We start from the raw sequence: 20924 nt of genomic DNA, 5'->3' as shown, positions 1-20924 counted from the left end.
GTCATATTATAAAGAAATACACTATTTTGATAAGCCTCTACGATATATGTATTGAACGTGAACAATTTAAATTCTAAAACGCGATGGGCCCTCGGCTTGTGGTCGGTTTCCTAGAGCCACGCCAGACTCTTGGCTCGGCCCATGATATTCATTTGCTAGGTCGGCCACCTCTTTAAATCACATAGAATGGATTATACGAACTAGTTGGCCGTTTTAAAATTGTAACATCTCGCATACGTTGAACAGGCCGAAAGACGATAAAATTAATTTTAACCCCCCAAGCACTTAGAATGCTGCGAATGTCGACCCGTTTTATACTCTAATGTCATTTGTATTTACACGGCTCAGAAATAAACACAATCACAAGAAAGGGAACTACAGTAGGATGGCTGTCTTCTTTCTATTTTCATGACATGATGACTGCTGGGTAAACACTAGAAACAAAAATGCTAGAAAATTGTAGTTCCCGTTTTAACGGAAAGCCATTACTCCAAAGGTACACAAAGGTCTCTAAGAACTACAACTCCCAGAAAACGTATAAAGTCGACTGGCGCTGAGACGCGAAGCGCGGTGATTTTCGCTGCTATATAATAAATCCTTGTGGGGGCGGAGGATTGCCAGCGAGGGCATACTTGGGTCTTCAGAGAGACTGGACCCTGTGTAGAGACCTTGTCTCCGTATGAGCGTAGGTAAGTTTTGTGAAAAACAGATAAGCTTACCCTTATTGTTTTTGCAATTGTGATTTTTATCAGCATTCCATCGAATGGTACGGTCCACACGAAGGTGCTTCATTCAGTGTTTGGGCGAGTCCATGCAAAGAAAGACGATGGGTTTGTTGAGCTATTTCAGCACCAAAAATCTTGCACTTTATAAATGGTCCATTCTCACAAGTGACAAAATTAATCCAGTCTAGATTTTTCTCCATATCTTGTGTTGTGGGACTTGTAGTTATATCTCATTAAAACTATAGACTTGAAAGTACCAGTACGGTAAATGCTGTTGGTTAAAATGCCATTACTGGATAATGGGTAAGAGGATATCGCAAAGTATGAGTCTATTTGGCTATGTGACAGATTTGCGCTTTTCCCACTAAGTCACGTTCATGGTATAACAACAATTCAATAGACTCATCCCCCTGTAAGAAATAGAATGCACAACAAATCTACACTAACTTGTGTGAAAGGGCTGTTTATATGATGAAGGTGACAATGAGTTTGAAAATAAGACATGCATTGACAAATCCTATAAGTTTGACAGTTTTTTGAATGCTCAATTTGTAGACCTCCCCATCTCGACAAAGATCATACAAGCATACATTTAGGGAAGCAGTATTTTTACAGACATCACTGTATGCACATAACCTTATGCAAACATTCATTAACCCTTAACCTACGAGTAGATATGATATGCATGCCTATCTATGCATAGAACTTACATGCATGAATGAAAAGAAAGCAGTGTTCCTCCAGACAATTGTACACACACGCACGTTCAGTCACACACAACCTGCATGCACCCATATACCATTTGACATGTAGACACACAGATCAATAGACATACGTTATACTGGTTGCTTGTATAGTGCTTTTATACCTTTTAGACCCACTAGACACCATGGAAATGTTTTTGGTGAAAAGCCAATGGATTGAGGGTGGTTTTTTCTGACATCAGACTAGCACTGCCTTAAGGCCTAAACATGTATGAGCTCGTCTTACCTCACCACTCCCCCCATCCCACCCAAAAAAGTAAAACCCCCACTCCCTCCAAAAGCCCATAATAAAACAACCCTCCCTCCAACCCCCCCCCCCCAAAAAAACTACACAAACATTTACAATAAATAACATTTAAATAAAAGGTACTTAACCTAATACTGCACGTCCTCCTCAGCATTCTAAAACTGCAGTCTGCTGTGGAGCTCCCCTTACCAATCCAGACGCTGCTCTCGTGCTGTTAACCAGCATGAGAGCAGCACCAGGATTGGATGGAGTGGGCTGATGCTCCTTCAGGCACCGGTGGCATGCGCTTGGTCTCCACCCAGCTCTCTGTCTACCACCAAAATGACATGCTCACTTTGGCGTGTCCAATCAGCCACTGCTCCAGAGGACAAATCCCCCCCCCCCCTTCCCTCCCCGCACACTCCATATCTTCTGACTCTGGGGCAGGCTGCTGCACTAACTTAGTGAAAAATAAAATGGCAATGAAATCTTTTCATTGTCCTTTTTATTTTTGTGTGTGTCTGTACTTCTCTGTGTCGTTCTCCCGCCCTTATGAAGACCAAATAAGTACGTGTGGGAAGCCGCTCTCCTTGGATTCGGGCTGAACCCCCATCTCATAAGACCTGAACCCCTTTCAGCTCCCCTGAAGAGGTATAGTTGGAGGAGGTCCACCCACAATCTGCCTTCCTAGGGGATGTGATACAACCACTCGACTCCAGGGAAAAACATATAAATATATTTAATTTGGGATGGTCCCTCCTAACATTGAGCCTTGTTCCCCATCCTTGAATGGATGAACCTATTTCGGCGCATCTGTGGGTGAAGATTTAAGGATTTGGGCTTCTAGTTTAGCATTCCAATTTGTGACATTATTTTTTAGCTTTAGTTCCAAATCGCTAAACCACTTTGAGTTCCCCTGGTAGATGATTGGAGAATTTTTCTCCAGTGTCCCCTGCACTTCTTCCAGGGGCCTAAAACCTCAATTGGACACAAGGGAATTATCACATTAAACTGAGTTGGAAGCCTGCCCTTCCTGGCATCTGAGTGCAGCACTCCTTACAACCTTCTTGTTGCTGATCTCTTTTCAGCCTTTCCTGGACACAAATTAGTGGGGCTGTCTAGCTCATACTCTGCTTCCCAGGAGCCGAAATTTGTATCCAATACCATGGAGATGGGGCTTACTCCTCCTAACAATAAACTTGTATCCAAAGTCTCTCCAGAATGCTAAATCCAGTTCTACTCCTCTGGTCTGTTGCCTTAGTCTAGTGAACAAGGATGCAGCTGGTTCTGTGCATTCTCATTACCTCGAGTCTTCAACAAACAGCCTCTTGTACTAGCAGAATGGAGATTGGTGAAAGGAGGATAGAAGGGCAGGTGAAAGGACAGAAGGGCAAGTGTATGTGTGTGCTTGATTTGCATGTGGAGATTTGGAAGAGACGACCTACGTATCCGTTGACAATCTTCTGGCTGCTGCTCCTGTCATTTGGTGGCCACAGCCTCACCCTTTGTTTGATAACCACCTCACTCTCATAGGCCCCCCAGACATTAAGTGGCTCTCTGTATATTATGGGCATTCTGTTCCTTCATATTTTGCTTCCCCTGGCACATGGACGTTCTGGCAAAAAGCGGGCATCCTGATGTGTGGTGACTATTAACAGTACACAAAGAGGATCTCTAGCATATGATTGGTCACAAACACCATTGAGGGAGAATTTGTTTATTTTCCGAGAATGTCAAGTTACTGTTTTGGGATAAAACTATTGATTTTCTATAATACCTGTAATGCTGATGGAGTGCTAATTTATGCTGAGTTAGGAGCACTTACTGCGTATGTTATTTCCTTGATGCCAGATAGCACCTGCTGAGCCTTCCTATTCTAGCGTGAACCTGAAATCTGTGGCTCCCTTTCTGCTACCTTGCACAGTACATTGTTAACAAACTGAATCAGTTCTTCAGCTTGTCAGAAGTTGTTTCAGTGAAAATAACCGCATAACATTTGACATTGGAGATGGGGCTTTGGAAAGGTGGAGCTTGGTAGTGGAACGCTTGGGTTCGTGGGGGGTACTAAGTTTTGTTCTCCATGGCACAAAGGCTGTCCCTGCCTTTGGTGATAGAAAGCGAGTTGGCGTTGAAATGTGATGTGATCAATTAGCTGACCAGGTATTATACACTTGGAGTATGTTATTTGAGTCAAGTCAAGTGTTTCTTAATTGCAAATCATAAAAGTACATAAAATGTCATAAAACAGCAATAATAAAATTACGAGTAAAAAATTCTAAAACACATCAAACACTAGATTGTAAAACACCAGATAAAAACCGTGATAAATAAAAACCCACAGTTGCCATGGGCAGGGATTGCAAATACAATAAAGCAGGATGTACTTGTTTAAAGTTTAGTGGCTTCAGGCGTGGGCGAATAATTTGCTTGGAAGAGTATTGAATCTAGGGCATATGAGAACAATTTCCAAAGTGTCGGGCTAGAGAACATGTCACAGACACATACATGGCTGTGGCGGCTGGTGACATTTGAAAGTGGCGAGGTGTAAACGTTGGGCATGGCTTTTATATAGCGAGCGACGTGAGCCGGTTTAATGGACAAACCTGGGATCCAGGGTGGGTCCCTCTCCCAAGAAAGAAATTAAAACAAGCATTTGCAATGCAATAAGTCGCTCATCAATTAAGTTTGAGCTATTGGCATTGCTAAATTTTGCAACACCAATTGCAACAAAATTCTATAAATTGTAGGCCAAAAAAATGTGTATTTATTTTTGTTCCAATGGTGGCACGCTGCGCTTTAGATGAATATGTTTAAAAGTAAAGTGCGCCATAATGCGATTGCTACAATAGTTAATTGTGGATGCGTTAACAATTGATGTGTGCACTGATGGCTGGTGGTGTGTGTGCCTGGTGAAAGCGTGCACTGACGGCTGGTGGTGTGTGCTTAGTGAAAGCGTACACTGACGGCTGGTGGTGTGTGTGTGTGTGTGCCTGATGAAAGCATACACTGATGGCTGGTGTGTGTGTGCCTGGTGGAAGCGTGCACTGACGGCTGGTGGGGTTTGTGCCTGGTGGAAGCGTGCACTGACGGCTGGTGGGGTTTGTGCCTGGTGGAAGCGTGCACTGACGGCTGGTGGTGTGTGTGCCTGGTGAAAGCGTACACTGACGGCTGGTGGTGTGTGCCTAGTGAAAGCGTGCACTGACAGTTGGTGGTGTGTGTGTGTGCCTGTTGAAAGCGTTCACTGACGGCTGGTTGTGTGTGTGCCTGGTGAAGGCGTGCACTGAAGTCTGGTGGTAGGTGCCTGGTGGTAGCGTGCACTGACGGCTGGTGGTTTTTGTGCCCGGTGAAAGCGAGCACTGATGGCTGGTGGTGTTTGTGCTCAGTGAACGAGTGCACGGACGACTGATGGTGTCTGTGCCTGGTGAAAATGTGCACTGACGGTGTGCTTGTGTGTGTGTGTGTGTGTGTGTGTGTGTGTGTGTGTGGTTGACCACTTAATGACACTTGCGCAGTCAACTACTCAAATGAGTCTGGCAGTGGGGGAGTGGCCAGCTATGAAAAGATGTTGGATGTGTTTTAGAGCTGCTCTACACCACGACCCATGATCTCCCATCGTCCGTACTGATCCCGGCAGTAACTACCCTTACACAGACAGCCCACGTTTTACCGACCACCCCCACCCCGGCATTGTTTGAGCCTTTTGCCTGGGCTGAAAGCCCAACCATTCACCCATTGTGCCCTTCAGTGACTAGCTGTGACTGTGTGGCCTGGACTGGCACCCCGAGATTGCGGGCAAGGCTTGGCTGATTCCGCGGCCCGGGCTGATTGTGGGCACTTCTAAGGAGGAGGACACATTGTCCACGTGGCCATCCGGGTCTGCAACCACACATCGTAGACTCACCATCAGGCCGGCACAGCTGCCTGCCACCCGTTGTGAGCGATTGCTGGAGCTGCTTATTGAGGACTGAAAGGCCCACCAGGCCCGCGCACCATGTGGTGGGGGCCAACCTGTGCCTAGCCTCCCAGACCTACACGTCGAGATTAACACCCATCGCACCCCGGCAGACGTGGCAGAGTAACGTCTCTCAACACGGCCACCATCGCACCGCCCATGAGGCTGGAGCGACTCCTGGGTACACTAAACGGATTGCGGAGGCTGGGTGCTGCGCTGTCTGTCTCCTCATCCTCTCCTAAAAGATCCAGTGCCTGTGCCGTTCCCACATTTATTGGTTTTGCAGCGAATACCTTTGCTGGGGGAGCCCAGCCTGCACCCAGTGGTCCGACATCCTCCCTTCTTTCATCAGCATCCCTGTGTTTTGAGGGAGTGAGCGGTATGGGCCTGACATGTTGCCGGAGTGCCCGCAAATCCAGCTCAAATCTATCATGGAGGCCTACTAACATGGTGCTCCGAGGGACACAGGTGGCCTGGCTGTTGAGCGGGCATCTGCCTCTTCCCTCTCCTGTTCCATCTGACCTAGATGGCGACGCATTCTCTATCTTAGCCCCGATCCACTTGTGTAATAGCGAGAGCGGCACTTCTCACACAACACGCTGGCTCCTGCTGCCCGCCGCCTTTCGCCACTAAGACATAAAGAAGAACATCAGACTCTCCAAGGAACGGGGCTGGGAGAAGGCTGGCCCCCACCGCTGAGGGCGGAACTAACATATCTAACAACGTGATCTTCAGACGTGGGGAGCAGCGAAGGCCTACTATCCTCATCATTAGCCGTCCAACTATCACCCTCCACTTCACCGTCTGCCACCCCGTGGGCCTGGGAGCTGTCTGGCCTGCTCGTAACCCCCCCCCCCCCCCCCCCCCCCGGACGAAGAGCGGGCTTGTCTGTGCTCATTCACGGCTGGAGGAGGTCGAGCCAGGCCCCCTCTCATGGCCTGGAGTTTTCTGCCTTTGGGTTTTGTATTCTAACCAGAGTGAGATGGTCCCCTCTAATACGGTAAATATGGCGAAAAGGAAGACTGCACCGGGGGTCGCAGGAGGGGATATGATGACCAACATTGACTCCTTCTTGGTGCGTGCAGCAGGCGTTCTCTCGAGGGAGATTGAACTCCATAAAAGACACCATTCCTTAGAGAAGGTAGGGGGACATTCACTTACTTGAGATGTTTTGACTGACCCGCTGGGCCTCGAAGGTTTTACAGATGCCCCCCGTCCGCTCATCTCCCCTTTAAGGTTGGACAGTGCTTGCATACTCCATGTTGATACCTCACCTTGTATTTGAGCCCTCAGTAAAACAAGCAGCACTGAAAGCAATCGCTTTTGCTATGAAAAAAAAAAAACGCCTGCAAGTGGTGCGCGCCACTGCAAGCCATATGTCTTCAATTATCGCTTCTGGGCACGATAATTGAAGACATATGGGCTATGGTGCGCGTACCAGACACCAATTGGCCATGGGCGGAGCAAAGCGACCTCCTATGGCCTATTGCGTGTTCTGTTACAAAAAAACACGCACTCCAAGCCCAATCAGAGATGACCATAAGAAAAACACACGCACAAGCGTGTTCATTTCCAGGGTCCATTTCTGAAGCCCGCGCAGTGTAACGCTAGGAGCGAGACCTAAAAAGATTCCCAAATGGTACATTTTCAAAGCAAATGAATGTAACGATAAAGCCAGGCTTATAAAGCAGTGGGAAAGTATAGTATTGAAATATTAAACACATTCAAAACTGCCCCATATCGTACTGCATTAATATGTTCACCATTTTATGTAATGTGTAAATTGTACAGCGTGACAACTTTTGCACTTTAAAATGTGTGCTTGCCCACTGTCTTGCATTGCATGCAGTATTAACTTTGGAAAACAATGCTCTAACCAACAAGCTTCGGGAAGCATCGGCAGCTGCTGTATGCAACTAGTCATATATAGAAATATGTGCAGACAGGTCTTTAAGTGGGATGAAAAAAGTAGGGGCCCTCTATAAAGGAATAAGTCAAATACATTTCTATGAATCCCATAGTGTGCCAACCGACCAGTATTTTGGTTTACTGGTTTCTCTCCGAGATGTAATTGTATCCAGATAAATGACATGACATAACTAATCTACACCTAAAACCTTACACTACGATTGGCTTTGTCAATGGGTGTTAGCGGTTTAAAATAAATGAGTAACAACAATGATTTGGTATGAATAATTAACAATGGAAATGTTTCAATTCTGAAATAGTGAGTCTGTGAATTAAATACCATTGAGGCCTGTGGATGGAGTTTTGGTCTTCAGTTATGTGTGCTTTATGTTGGATATGTATCCCCTTTTTATCTGCACATCTTCTCCATCTGCACATATTCAACCACCTCTCTTTCCTCTTAAACCTCCTCTTTTCACTCTTCCCTGAATGCACTTCCTTGCATCTGTCACTTCACTGCCCCCAAGCATACACTGCACACCCCCAAATGCAAGCACTTTATTTTCTCTTACTTTTGCCTAAAGCCACGGGCGGTTTTGTCACATCAGAGAACTGTCAGCACATATTTCTCACCTTGTTTGAGTGGTATTTAAATCAACTTCACAAGGGAGCTAGTACGAACCCTGCTAGTTATTTGGATCCATTTTGGGGTGGAACAAATGCTGCAGTTCCTATTCTAACGAGGCCAGCTACATGCAGTCAGGGCCTGGGGTGTCACTATGGGGGAGATTAACGTGATGAGGGGTCTCTGCACAATATACGTAACGCAACTTTAGCTTGCAAACACTTACCATTGCTGAGAACAAGGCACAGGATTAGACGTGCTTACATCCACTCGCTTATGACGAAGGGTGGGATCTACGCCTTTGAATGACGGACATATGAATTCTCACACGCCCACGATGTTAATTGAGTTACTGGCCTACAGAGTGCATGCAACCATCGACACAATGGCAATGAAGGGCTTTACAACAGATAGCCCTGCGTCCTCCTTCACAGTTCCGAAAGTTGATTAACTGCCTGGCTTTTGACTCCTGCTTCAGAGCCAGGCAGGGCCGGCAGCCCGAAACACACACCCCAGCCCAGAATTTACTTAGCGATACGATCGTATCATATAAATCTATTTAATATGGTATGTAAATGTGTAGGAATGTCAGAGGGGCGCAGCGGCATTGCCCTAATAGAGAAAATGCCCCTGATACAGGGAGCTCGGAGATCTTATGCCACTAAGCGTGACTGTACATAAGCAGAGGAAGCTGATTCAGCCTGAAATGGGTTAAAAGCCTGCTGTGGTAGCAGGGCACATCTAGGGTTAAATTCAGTTCCGTTACTGGTGGATTTGATCCAGTGATAAGTCACTGAGCACTTTCCCATTTCAAGAACTTTCTTTTCTGCTCTCATCTTAGCAATGATAGCATGTTTAACCCAAAACATATCTTTCTTAACAATACCCACTGGGTCAAAGAACAATTCAGGTCTTGCAAGGTCTCTCAAAAGTACTACTAATGCAGTGCAGCCATGTAATACTAGATATGCAACCCTGACCCAAACAGTCCCTTAATATCAATTTATTAAAACCAAGTTTCTTTCAACCAAATCAAGAGCCACAGGAGTAACCAACGAACACGATGAAAAACTGAACTGTATTCCAGACTGAATTCCTCATGGACTATTTCGGAGGGAATACATGAGGGAGCCTTTAAAAAAACTCCTCAGAAATGTGGTTTCTGCATTCTAGATGGAAGTGTAGGGCGTGTAACTCTAGATCTCACACACAAAACTAACAGTGGAGATGAGTTTAGCTTTGTATGTGGCCTTAATAGATTCAGAGTGAGAACACCCCAAACACCTTGAGCAGGGGCGGTGGGTGAGATTTTAAAGTGATTTGCATACAGCACCGTAGCGAGCGAGCGCAGTATGCGATCCCCCCCCCCCCAAGAAAATCTTGAAAAAAAAGAAGAAAAATCGTGCATTTTCAAGCAAATTTGAGAAAGCAGGAAGGTTAATAAAGCAATTGTGAAGTGCAGTTTTTACATTAATAGATGGCATAACATAGGTAACTGCTTATTCAGTATAACCACAGAGCTTCATACATTCCGTCCTATTATGCGCAGGAGCTGAATTCGGACTATAAGACTTTCATGGAAATCTCAGCTCTAAGAGTAGAAGTTGCACAGCAGTGTAATGGTTGCCAGGCTCATTCCGCAGGAGCGTCAGGAACTTGAAGAAAAGTCCACAGTCTTCCCCTACGGCCTTCTGACTCTATTAGACTCTAGAGTAACGAATGGCATGCCAGGGGAAAACAGGGAAACAAAACAAGGAAAGGCGGGGGAAGAAAAACAGGTCTTGAGCGTGGGAACCTCGTCGTGAATTCTTGAAGAATAGGCACTGGCAGGCTGTAAAGGAAGGAAGATGTTACACTCTATTCTTATCTATACAACCGAGGGTATGAACACACTTGTATATACAACCTACACAGCTTTCAGTCTTGGTTCTAGTAGAAAAATGGCAGGTTAACATGGGTTGTACCCCTGTGCAACAGAAGGATAAGATTATGAGCACTATGGTCCAACACAATGTCAGTTTAACCTCTTCGCTGCTGATGACGAGCTCAGCTCGTCATCAGCTACGGCGCTCGTATGCTGATGACGAGCTGAGCTCGTCATGTAACGCAGCTTTTTGAAAATTGCCGCACACAGCGGGAAAAGCCGCCACAGCGATGCGGATATACAATGATAAGGTAAGTATGGCTCACCACTCTATTCCCAGAGAGGAGTAAGAGGAGTGCGTATTCTTCTGTAGGTTATACGTTCAAAGAATAATCTGCCAGGAAAGAGTGGTCATGAAGGACTAACCATATACTGAATATAAAAGAGGCAGAGCAACGCGCTTTTACCGTGATTCTGGTTGAGCTGAGCCTTGTACACACACTTCACATAGGTCCATGCAAGTACCCCAAACATAAATGGTATAAAGGTTTTCGCAATTTGCCAAGGGGAAAGGTTTGATAGGCACCACAAGCAACGAATCGTTCACCCTGCTGGAGACGGGTCCAGCCAATGAACAAAGGTGAGCAAATCTGTGTAGTCTCCAAATAGAACAAGCACTACAAAACTTTTAAAAACAGAGATAACAATGCATTTCTTACCTCTATCAGAATTTTTTGTATTCAACAAACAAGTAGCAGCGTTCATTTTTTGTAAATGAAATCAGCATGTCTGTCTTTCAGTGTAGCAAACTTGTCAATTACTTTCATGTTGAAGTCCGGTATCTTTTGGACTAGCTTGCTCTCTACAGATAGCATCGCCAAAGCATTTAGTCTTTCCTCTAGCATGGTGTTCATGAGGAATGTCTGTATGCGCTTTAAGGCCGAAAAACATCGTTCAGCTTCTACTGTTGTCATTGGAGTCGTAATCACAATTTTTAGTAAAGTCACTGTCTCTGTAAGTGAGTTTTCCATATGCAGTTTATGAATTAAACTCAGCAAAGTCAAGGCGCTTGTGGCCTTCCGGTACACAGGCATTCCGTAGAGTACAGTTAACTCAGTTCTCAGCTGCTCTTTTTTTGAGCATAGGATATGCTTCCACCGCCTGATTCAGAGCACGCTCAGGGAAGGATTCATCATATTGTGCAAACTCTTTACTTTGCAATAAAGTGGCACTCACCAAATGTTTTGTGAATGAAAAACGTTCTTGTGCCTGCACAATTACAATGTCACATATCTCCTTTCCAATTCGAACCAGAGAGGTGATGTTTTGTCTGCGGTTTGCAAAAATAGAATGCTCCGGCAGTTTGCTCTCTAAATTGTCAACCTCATCTCTCACTTTCTTTTTCTTTTGTACAAATGTAGGTGTATTGGCTTTCACAGAGACAGTATCTATGTCTTTTCTTTGTAACTGATCGTATAACGCATCAACATGACGCATTATGTCATGAAATAAAAACAGTAAGAACTGAAACTCTTTTGTCTTGTAGTGTTCTAATAAAGCCATGTGCTTCATTCTGACTTGTGTGATCAAAGTCTTCTCTGGATGCTATGGCGACAAAACATTTCTCAAGGCCCTCCCTCTGTTCAAAGTTGACTGTACGAATGTGAAAGTTCCAACGAGTTGAGGATCCCCTTGGTACGCTTTTGTCCACAATCTCATGAAGGGCTTCTGTTCTTTTGGGGGAACGTGTGAAGAATGCTGCTATGCCTACTTCAACTTTGGATAAAAGACAACAATATAATACCTAAATTCCAAACCGGTTTCAGGGAAGGTATGGGCTGCTTAACCAACCTGTCAGCACTGTCGTTATTAATCGAAGGAGCAGGGAAAAGAAAGACTGGACTAATAGCCTGCTACATAGACCTGAAAGCCGCCTTTGACCGAGTCCCCAGAAAACGCTTATGGAAAAAACTGAATCTTTGGGGTCTACCGCCGGCATTAATGGAAACGTTAATGGCACTATATAGCGGAACATGGGCAAAAATAAAACTGGGAGACGGAAGAAGAATATCTGCAAAATTAAAAATAACTAATGGCCTCAAACAGGGCTGTGTGCTCTCCCCTAGCCTTTTTAATTTATACCTGGCCGACCTAAAAGACCATCTACAGAATGCAAACGGACATCCGCCAAAATTAGCCAATGAAAGTATTCAGTTTCTCCAATATGCCGACGACATAGTAGTCTTAAGTCAAACGCCAGTAGGCCTACAAAAAATGATATCAGAATTAACAGATTATTTTGAGAGAGAAGGCCTAGAACTAAACATCAAAAAAACAAGTGGTGAGACTAGCGGGCAATTGTAGAAGATCTTTCAAATGGCACACAAAAGGCAGACAAATCGAGGAAACAACTGCTTATAAATATCTGGGAGTTACAATAAGCAAAAACATGTCACTTTCAGACCAAAAAAGAATCATCACCGCTAAAGCTCAATCATTGAGCTTCGCGTATAAAGTCCTCCAAGACAAACTGCAATGTCCATCATACGACCACCTGTTAAAGGTAATGGCAGCCCAAGTCTTACCATCACTCTCATACGGACTGGAAATATGGCATGGAAAAGAAGCAGCAATTTTAAACACTCTCCAGACAAAAATATACAAATCTGTGTTCCATCTATACAAAGGATCAGCCCCGGCCCAAATTAGACTGGAATTTGGTTTACAAAATCAAATATACCAACGGAAAGCTGCGCTAGTAAAATGGTGCTGGAAACTAAGATCTGCGGAAATGGGCTCTTTAAACAACTTATGTTGGCAAGAAATTAAAAAACAATATGACCGACATGAAGCCAACTCATGGGGCAATGATCTACGAGCATCACTAGAAACCCTCAAAATAGAGGAGATCTGGAAGAAACCACTGGAAGAATGATCTTTCAAAAAGATTTGCAAATTAAATGCAAAAGCTTTATCTTTGACAGAAGATAAAAAGACTTTGGCCAAGCGGCGCCATGCATGGACCGTTTTAAATTCTTACAAACAATTAAAACCTCAAGCCTACCTCATAGCGCACTTCCGGCTATCTTTAAAAACAAAATTCATGGCCCTCAGAATGGGAGACCACTGCTCCAAAGACTTGATCCCATCATGGAAAGTCACACATCAGGGACGAAGCTGTAGGTTATGTGACTACCACAGTGAGACCTTGTGTCACCTCCTGTGCACATGTGAATCTTCCATAGAAAAAAGGAAGAATTTATTGAAACCTATTTTTAAGATGCAACAGATCCGTACCTGCAGGCAAGCTGTGACCAGTTGGATGGGAGCAGGTTCAAACATTCTAATATGCCGCGGGGTAAAATTTATGAACTCTGTAGAGAATTTTCTCCAAAAAATAGAAACAGACCACAGATAAGGCATGGGAGGAAGTATTTAATTAATGAATGCAAAAACAAATTTTAACTACATGAACTTTTAACCTGCCGTTATTTTAATAGAATTTTGTACATGTATGCTTTATGGTTGTGATAAACCAAATAAAGTACATTTTTGACTGACTGACTGCTATGCCTCCGGTATCCTGAAAGAAAACTCGTGTCTCTGATCTTTGATATCGCCTGTTGCATAATAAGATTGAGTTGGTGGGCGGAACAGTGCACAAAATGAGCATTAGGGTACACATCTCTAATTTGTTTCTGTACTCCACTAAGGCTTCCACTCATTACGGACGCACCATCATAGCTTTGTGCGATAAGTTTTTGTTTTTGAGGCAGGTCCGGGAAAATTAAGTCCAGTTGACACAGTATAGCTTCAGTGATGGTTGCTGCACTAGAGTCTCTTAAATGTGTGAAACCATAGAACCTCTCCACAACGTTTCTGTCACTGTCAAGGTACCGAAACACTAACATGGACTGTGTTTTAGTGGCCACATCAGTGGTGTCATCAGCCTGAATAGCCACAAAGTCTGTGTTTCGCAACTCTTGCACAATATGGCTTCCTGTAATTTTGAGCATACAGTCAAGGAGTTCATTTTGTATTGTATTAGAGGTGCCCTTAAAGACTGTACAAAAGGGGGTGGTGGTGATGGACGGAGCATCTGAATCAATCAAACCCTCACACCCAGTCAAAAGATCTGGGTTTAATCCATCACCGTTCTTTAGCCCACTCTGCCACCCCAGTTCAGACATGGCCACATGCAAATCAGTCTGACGCTGTGCCTCATGGGAACAGTCCAGCCCGAACTGCCAAGCCATGTCTTCCCTGGACCGGAAACAAGCTTCCGAGGACCGGTTTCTGGCATTCCAGCTGTCTTCAGCCCGGCTTGCTTGAATCCAGTGGCAAAGTGAGCAAGCTTCCGGTCCTCGGAAGCTTGTTTCCGGTCCAGGGAAGACATGGCTTGGCAGTTCGGGCTGGACTGTTCCCATGAGGCACAGGGTCAGACTGATTTGCATATGGGATGTTTGAACTGGGGTGGCAGAGTGGGCTAAAGAACAGTGATGGATTAAACCCAGATCCTTTGACTGGGTGTGAGTGTTTGATTCAGATGCTCCGTCCATCACCACCCCCTTTTGTACCGCTTAAAGACTGTAGCACGTGCTAAATGTGTTTCCAAATCCTTGTCAATGGTTGACATTAAATCCACTAGACCTAGGAAGATCCCAGGTTTTGAGGAAGTTTCTGATTCGTCATGGCCTCACAATGCCAGTTCGAAAGCACCACAGAAACAATGCAATCAATGATCTTGGATAGATTTTGTCTGTTCTTATCAACAGCTTCATTGTGTTTTTGAATGGATTTGCGATATGCATCATTTATCTGCTGCTCAATTGGTGCGTCTTCCCCCAACATTCCCAGTCTTGTCAGGTTTTCCAGATTTCTTGTGAGCGCATGCTTTATTTTTTCAGAAATATGCTTCACGTCAATTAGTCCTTGACGTGTCCAAGAAAAGTCACCACCAAACGGCAAGCAGGGGAAGCAGAACAGACAATTTTTTATAGGGCACCCTGTAAGCCAATCAGCTTTTGTGTACCAGGCATTTGAGAATGTACGTTTTGACATTTTTCCTCTGTCCTGGGTAGTTTGTTGTAGGTTTGTTTCAGGCTGATGAGGTCCTAATTGCTTTATCTGTAGTTTTTGTTCAAGTGGCCGTGACTGGAATGACCTTGCAATCAGCTCTTGTACTGTAGTCATGATGGTGTGTTGCTGGCCTTACCAATATATATATATATATATATATATATATATATATATATACCTGTCAATAATCAAAGTACAACGTATAAGGTGCAGTGCAATAATATCAAATTTCAGTATAAATACATATATCTTGTGCATTATCGTAATACATCTCAAATGACTGCTAAAAATAGAGCCGTACTCGCTCCTGCCTCTCTGTGCCACAGTGGTTGCTGGAGGCACTGAAAGACACTGCTTGAGGGCCTTGAGTGACCACATACATAGGTAGCCCTAACTCCCATGTAAAAAAATATAGCATCAGTTTGCTTACCTTTAACACTGGTGTTTGCTGGGTGGTAGCCGGGGTGAAAGAGCAGCAAAGAAGGTTGGGGTCCTCTTGTTGTTTGCTGAGAAATGGCACCAAAATGCGGTAATGTTTTCAGGTGCTGAAATTGAAAGATAACAATTTATTTTTGAAACAGTAGGGTAATCAAACAAAGACTGTGGGGAAAAAACATAACGCTGTATATTTTTCCTTGCAGTTTGCATCCAGCTCTTACATGACAGTTAATAGCTCGCTGTTGTATGTTAGGATTGTAATTTAGAAACTGCAAGTAACAAAAGGATCTCTCTGACAAAAGCAGTCACTCGCTGACCTATTTACATAATTTGCTCCAACCGGGGGTCAAAATAAATTCTCCCTGAGGATGTTTGCCAGCCAGAAAGCTGTGCTCATTTCATTTTTGAAAACCCACTAGATACATAGAGTATGTGGCGGGCTGACTAAATTATGCTGCAAGAAGAGGCAAATTATGCTGTGTGATGCAGCATAGTTTGTGATAGTATCTGTTTCATTTTGTTTGCTCATTGGTTTCACCTCATTAGCACTACCTTAACATCCGCATGTCACAATAAACAACAAGCATTGCCATAGCAAATAGGTCTTGCTCTTTGGGACCTTATAAGAGTTCAGCCAGAGCTATCGCCTTTGCCACTGCGGGTCAGTGTTCAATTTGGACAACTGTTCAGCTTTAAACAGCATATTTCCGTGGAGTATATTCAACGTTTTTAGTGGGTACAACGTGTTTCTGACAGGAATCTCAGAGCTAGAGGGGCCATGCATTAAATGTTTTGATTAGAATTGTGAGTATTCACTGATTTCAGGAGAACCATGTTTTAAACAGTCCATTATGGTTTGTGAAGTGCAATTAAGTCTTGATTCTGCTCCAAAAAACAGACTGAGGCGGCTGAGTGGTTGTTTCCTCTGATTTATTAGCAGTGCCAATATGCCATTATGGTACAGAACGAGCTTGGTTTTTTTTTAAACATTACCTATCATATTATACAACAAAACCACCATCAGCATTGTGGAGCATTGCGTTTACAGAGCACAAAGGAGTGAGAACAAAACACGTTATGCTGTATGCCAGGGTACCATACATGCATGATGGTACAAAACACAGAAAAGTTCAGCCTGAATCAATTGCCTTTCCCTGTACAATGTGACTCCTATCGTATCGAAGAGACAACTAGCATACCCCCATCCTATGCCAAAAACGCCTGTGCAACAAGCCAACTAATCCCACTTCGTTGTGAGCACAGCTCAGGTCACAGACCAGGGCATATCCACTGGGAGCACACACAGCCATCCAACTCACAAATAATCAACCCTGTCACACCCTACCCCGGCATGGCGTCCACCACGGACCTCTCCGTTTATCAGTCACTACTCTAGCCAAGTACACATGGTACGGACTCCCAATATCGCGCGGTCTGTTCCTAATTTGCATGAGTTCATAGACATCATTCTGACATGATATTACAAACCAATCAAATAAATCGTGGTAGGTTCCGCACTCTTGGTAAGTATTGTAAACAAAGTTACTTACTAAGTATTGATATTGTCGTTGGTGCGACGAATGGTAATCTTGCTGGGCTTCCAAGATTAAGGTATTAATAGTTTAAAGGTATGAATCCTGTGAGACAAGATGCATTCCATTCATGCACTTCTTTATAACTTTCATAAATTTTCATAAAACAATGTTTGATGATCAGTAACTCATTTATTCATAGCGAAGTTTTTTTTGAAGATTTCATTTTTTTCAAAAAGTGTAATACATCATATTTCCAAATTATAGTATTGCCCAATGCATTTCAAGCATATAGCCCTTCCTCAAGGGACTTCCATTATATCTTAGTACTCGTGGTGTGGCGTGTAACTAGTTAGCGGGTCCGTAGTGTGGTTGTGCATTTCTGATGGTGCAAGGAACCTTTTAGCTCAGAAAATATAGAATGCAAATAAATTGTGGTAGGTTCCCGGTAACTCGTTACACGCCACACCACGAGTACTAAGATATAATGGAAGTCCCCTGAGGAAGGGCTATATGCTTGAAATGCATTGGGCAATACTATAATTTGGAAATATGATGTATTACACTTTTTGAAAAAAATGAAATCTTCAAAAAAAACTTTGCTATGAATAAATGAGTTACTGATCATCAAACATTGTTTTATGAAAATTTATGAAAGTTATAAAGGAGTGCATGAATGGAATGCATCTTGTCTCACAGGATTCATACCTTTAAACTAATGATATTACAAACCGTCATGTCTACATGCCATTCCTTGATTGTGGGAAGGGGCCCCTTCGCCAGTGCATAGAGATCCGATACTTTGCCAGTAACAACCCAAAAGCCACCAAACGCCTATAATCCTTCGTAATCTCTCTGTCGTAGCCCAAGAGCACCAACAGTTTTGTAACCTTAATCTGCTTACCTTTTAGCTCTCTCTATGCCCTATGCTCGTTAGACAACCTTTTCATAGCAGTGTGAATTAAATACTCAGCTGTGGCCCGCTGATCATTAGAAATGCATGTTATATAATTCCCCATAATATCACTAGAAACGCCCCACTACCTGTTCTGAGGTGCAAACTCCTAAGAATCAGCTTTAACATTTAATATCATGGCGTCTTCCCATCTGGGTCATAGGAGGGCTGCAAGGGTTGTCCACGGCCGCGCCCCCTCACCATAGAGCCTAGCAGACTACAGTAGTATATTTACCCATATGTTTTATTTAAAATCGGCCACGTCATAATAGTGCTCTAATTTTTTCCATAATCACTGCCATGGTGCCCGATCACCCACTGTACCATGCACGGATTCCAGTCCAGCTATCTCGCCTTCCAATTTTTGCAACCGACTCCGAAGCGACCTCAACACTCCTGCATGTTTGCAGATAGTGACCCCACCGAGATGTAGACTTTAAAAGCCTCTGAAACAGTTTAAAATCTAGTCATGCAGCCCACGTGATTAGCAAAAAAATCATCACCAGTAAAAGTTCTCCCCGAAACACTACATCAAGAAGGGAGTGTGACAGGAACTTCCAAGGAAAAGCTGAACAGTTACAAGCATCTAACGCCAATTCCAGCAATGGAGACGAATGATCAGAATAGGCAGGTGCCCGGTAAATGTTTACAAGGAAGGACCTTGGTGGCCAAGCCACTAGACAGCAGCCTATACTCAATGCTGGTATGAACGTCATGCACGTTGGAGTAGTGCGTGTGCTCGTGCCATAAAAATATCCGTGCTACCAAAATCCCAAGGGTGCCTTGGGGGATTCTGAGACGTATGTAGTTCTGGGCTCAGAGCACAATTAAAATCATCACCCCATTGTTGAGGCAAACTGCTATATTGCGCACGGCTAGCGTGCAAGTCATGATAAAACCACGGATCTTCAAAGTGAGGGCCATACACGCCAATCAAAACAGTACCATGTCGTCTTTATAGCAGTCTGCAAATGCGCTACTACTTTATGCACCTTCCTATGATCATATCTATAAACAGGACAGTGGTCCCTAGACAGGGCAATGATGTCAAGTCAATATAGGCTAAATAGACACTATTCTTAGTCCAGCCGGACAGATTTATTTTGTAATAGACAAATTTTAGAAACCTTTATAAAAAAGTGTTACAGCAGGACACCAGCCGATGTCAACTGACACACTAACAAAGAAAACAGACAAGGCAACTTAACAGTCTGTGTAGTAAATTCACAGTCAGACAATATTATAAACACACTATTGCTGGAGTCAATATATACATTTCAACTGCATATAGTGTGGTTCAGTCGACGACGTTTCGAACCTATGATTAATACAGGTTCATCCTCAGGACATTAAATATATGCCTTTTCACTTTTAAGAATTGTAACAAGGTTTAAATTAACTCGCTCAACCCCTGTGGGGATGGCGCCAAAAGGTCGCTGTCCTAGGGGTGTGGGAGCTACCAGATATGGCAAAAGTAATGGCTCCGTGATAAGGGAATGTGCTGTTGGATACAGTCAGGGGCCGATAATACGGTCCACATCCGAGGATAGGGTGAATTTTAGTCCTTGTGTGCCCCAACTTTACTTCTTCAAATATTGGCAAATGACCCCAAAAGGCATCCTCCTTAAAACAATTAGCCAAATCAGATTGAGTATCAACAACCAGATTATTTAAAAACTCTGCAGGGACAATCCTTGCCCAACTGATCCTGGGGCCTTGCTCTGTAAACGTAACTAACTGGCTCCTTTTATGTACATGGTATTGCATGCCTTGCGCTGTCCCAACGAAATGCAGCTAGACTTGGATTATGTTCACTACGGGATCCTGGACTGTCCCAAAGTTAATGAGAAAATGGAAGAAACTAGCGGACACAAATATAATCCATAGTTGTGCTGTGACCTCAAACCTTAAAAGTCGGTACTGTGTCGATTGCGCTGAGACCATCCCATGAGAGAAGATTGACAAGGTTATATTCTGAAATAGTCTGTTTAATAACGCTTTTTGACGGGTATGTAGGAAATTAACTTTTGTGAACCCCAAGATGGATTGCCATAATACTCGTTCAAAACGCAAGTGGTACAGTGGTGCAAATTAAGATCTCCTAGTAACATAATATGGGTGAATTCGGCTAGACCCTGGAAATAGCCATCTAAAAAAGTTCCGAAGCGACTGCGTCACCCATCGAGCCACCCATTGGCAAATAGGAGTCTAAGGTTGTTAGACAAAGACAAAACAACACACAATACATTCAACAAGTCAAAGAGGACCCTCTCCACCGAGACACCCAGGGCCAAGGTCACAAAAGTTACTAACCCTCCCTTTGGTCTCCCCTGTGCAGAGGGTATGGCATTGATGGAGAATGTAACAAAACTATCTAAGAACTTAGTCTCCTAGGCAGCCCACAAGTCTTGTAGACCAACCATATTAAAGCTTCTTAACTGTTTTGAGCAAGACTTGTCTAGGACTTTGTCCCGCACGCCTGCTATATTCCAGCTGACTAAATTTAGAAGTCTGGGAGAGGTAGGGTAATGAGCATCGGCCAGCAGGGCAGGTGTGACAATGCGGCAGTCAGTCTTGATCCTCCAGCTGCGGCAATAGTTCAAATCTATTATTTAACTGGACACTAGGATTCAAGGCCTTCGTAGAGAAGGCAGAGGTCCCATCAATTAGGTGAGGGCAATGGCCCAACCCTCGGAATTCTAGCATAATCAGGGGGTAGACAAACCCAAGGGTTGAGCTGCAATGTTACTTCTCACTGCCTCAATTGCCCAAAAATTAAGCAGAACATACTCCACCTTTTGGGGATTACAAAAATGTACCCTTATGCAGTCGCCATGACCTGTTTTTATTCTGTTT

At 43.9% G+C, this 20924-nt stretch overlaps 1 protein-coding gene across 1 annotated transcript in view; it reads left to right on the top strand.

The window, feature by feature from the left end:
- The first annotated feature begins 582 nt into the window (after positions 1-582).
- LOC147716994 (protein HEXIM1-like) overlaps positions 583-20924 on the top strand; it is a 33001-nt gene continuing 12659 nt past the window's right edge. The window contains exon 1 of the mRNA XM_086923866.1: positions 583-689. The gene's annotated coding sequence lies outside the window, so the exon portion shown is untranslated. The remainder of the gene's footprint in view (positions 690-20924) is intronic.

Source organism: Lissotriton vulgaris, chromosome 5, assembly GCF_964263255.1.
Source record: "Lissotriton vulgaris chromosome 5, aLisVul1.2, whole genome shotgun sequence".
Classification (NCBI taxonomy): domain Eukaryota; kingdom Metazoa; phylum Chordata; class Amphibia; order Caudata; family Salamandridae; genus Lissotriton; species Lissotriton vulgaris.
Note: the sequence above shows the minus strand (reverse complement) of the source record. Positions and strands in the feature narration are given on the sequence as shown.